Raw genomic sequence first — 2,890 nt, 5'->3', positions numbered from 1 at the left:
CCAAGGGCTATAACATACCGATTTGGCCCAAAAATGCCCCATTTGTACTATTTATCCCGTTATATCACCCAAATGGACACACCCACCTAAACAGGCCACACTAGGATGCTCCTTAGCCTCCCTGGCATGCCCCGATCAATTTTTGACCCATGACACGCCCACCCCAGAACCATGGGATACAACACATCGATTTAGCCTAAAATTGCCCTATTTATACCATTTTTCCTATTTTAACAACCCAAATAGCCCCGCCCACCCAAACGACCCATACTAGGTCAATCCCTAGCCTCCTTGGCACGCTCTAATCAATTTTCAACCCCCAAAAAAGCTCGGACCTCGCCCCCGACCCTAGAACCATGGGCTATAGCATATCGATTTGGCCCAAAAATACTTTGTTTGCACTGTTTTTCCCATTTGACCACCCAAATTGCCCCACCCACCCAAAAGAACCATATTAGGACGTACCCCAACCTCCCTGGCATGTGTTGATCGATTTTTAGCCTACGACATGCCCAGATCCCAGCCCACCCCCAGAACTATAGGCTATTGCACACCGATAGTGCCTGAAAATGCTCTATTTGCACTATTCCACCCGTTTGACCACCCAAATGGCCCTGCCCAACCAAACGGATGTCACTAAGATACTCCCAATCATCCTCGGCATGCCATGGTTGATTTTTATGGATGCTCCCCATTATTGATATGGTTTAGGTAGAGTGACATAACTTAGTATTTTGTTTTGTTTTTTTAGATAAATATTGAGATTCTTAATTTCTTAGTTGTCAAAAGTATTGGCATTCCTGCACAAGCTAATACTATTACAAAAGTGATGACAATATTGAATCAAAAGTATTAGTATTCCTGCACTTGCTAATACTATTAACTAATCAACAATATTCTTAGTTGTGTTTGCCTTTATGAATGGCTACAACTTATAACTTGGCTGCTTTTGTTGTGTTCTTAAAGGTAATGTTGATTGCAATAAATCCTTGCCCATCTATAACTACATGAGTGATTATATACATTTAGTTCCATGAAACTATTTAAAATGAAACTATTCTGATGTTGTCACTGTGAAAAGAAAATAATGTTCTATTCTATTTCATTTTCTGGTTTTGAGACCCATTCAAGTAGGAATTGTGGATGTCTGATAAACTATTCGATAATCGCCCGATAATTGTTTGTCCGTTATCGAACCAACTGATATTTCATCGGTTGGCTAGTGGATTTGTATATTTTAAAATTGATAACTATTAAGGCAAACCGTTATATATAATGGTCTATCCGATCCATCTGATAAGTAGCCCTAAAGCTAAACACCGTTCACTATATTCTATTATGCGGCAATGGATCGACAATTAACTTCCAAATTACTATTGTCATTATCTTTTCCTAGTCACTGCTTCTCTTTATGAGTAAGTAGCAATATCTAGGCGGGATCCTAACATTTGCAACCGCTAAGATAACTATTATAATAAAGATAATGCAATGCATGCCATGGGTATTGGTTCAATTAAACAATCACAATTCTCCCACTTTGTCAATCAGCCAGGGTTTCACCCACCCTAGCTATGGTTTTTAGCTGCTCATAGTGTGAACGGGGTAATTTCGAGCTAAATTGGTGGGCTATAGCCCACGTTCTAGGGGTGGGCCCGAGGCTGGGTATTTTTTGGGCCAAAAATCAATCGAAGGCCCTCATGTAGGCTGAGGAAGTCTAGGGAATTTGAAGGTGATTTTTTTGTTTTGATTGTGGTTTGTTTGGTGACTTAGTCACTTGAAAATGGTTAAGTCTAGGGTCTTTAAAGAGAATTTTTTTGTTTTGATTGTGGTTTGTTAGGTGACTTAGTTGGTTGAAAATGGTTAAGTCTAGGGACTTTGAAGGGAATTTTTTTTGTTTTCAATATGATTTGTTACGTGACTAAATTGGTTGAAAATGGTTAAGTCTAGGGACTTTGAAGGGGATTTTTTTGTTTTGAATGTGGTTTGTTTGGTGACTTAGTCACTTGAAAATGGTTAAGTCTAGGGTCTTTAAAGGAATTTTTTTTGTTTTGAATGTTACTTAGTTGGTGACTTTGTTAGTTGAAAATGGTTAAGTGTATTAACTTTAGAGGTGATTTTTTTGTTTAGAATGTGGTTTGATTGGTGGATTAGTTACTTGAAAATGGTTAAGTCTAGGGACTTTAAAGAATTTTTTTCTGTTTTGAATGTGATTTGTTAGATGACCTAGTCACTTGAAAATGGTTAAGTCTAGGGACTTAAAGAATTTTTTTTTTGTTTTGAATGTGGTTTGTTAGGTGACTTAGTTGGTTGAAAATGGTTAAGTCTAGGGACTTTGAAGGTGATTTTTCTGTTTGGAATGTGGATTGTTTGGTGACTTAGTCACTTGAAAATAGTTAAGTCCAGGGTGTTTAAAGGGATTTTTTTGTTTTGAATGTGGTTTCTTAGGTGATTTAGTTGGTTGAAAATGGTTAAGTCTAAGGACTTTGAAGTGGATTTTTTTATTTTGAATGTGGTTTGTTAGGTGACTTAGTTGGTTGAAAATGGTTAAATCTAGGGACTTTGAAGGAGATTTTTTTGTTTTGAATGTGGTTTGTTTGGTGACTTAGTTACTTGAAAATGGTTAAGTCTAGGGTCTTTAAAGGAAATTTTTTTGTTTTGAATGTTACTTGGTTGGTGACTTTGTTAGTTGAAAATGGTTAAGTGTAGAAACTTTAGAGGTAATTTTTTTATTTAGAATGTGGTTTGATTGGTGGATTAGTTACTTAAAATGGTTAAGTCTAGGGACTTTAAAGGGAATATTTTTGTTTTGAATGTGGTTTGTTAGGTGACTTAATCACTTGAAAATGGTTAAGTCTAGGGACTTTAAAGGGAATTTTTTTGTTTTAAATGT

Source organism: Capsicum annuum, unplaced genomic scaffold, assembly GCF_002878395.1.
Source record: "Capsicum annuum cultivar UCD-10X-F1 unplaced genomic scaffold, UCD10Xv1.1 ctg82760, whole genome shotgun sequence".
NCBI lineage: Eukaryota > Viridiplantae > Streptophyta > Magnoliopsida > Solanales > Solanaceae > Capsicum > Capsicum annuum.
This window is presented reverse-complemented; position numbering follows the sequence as displayed.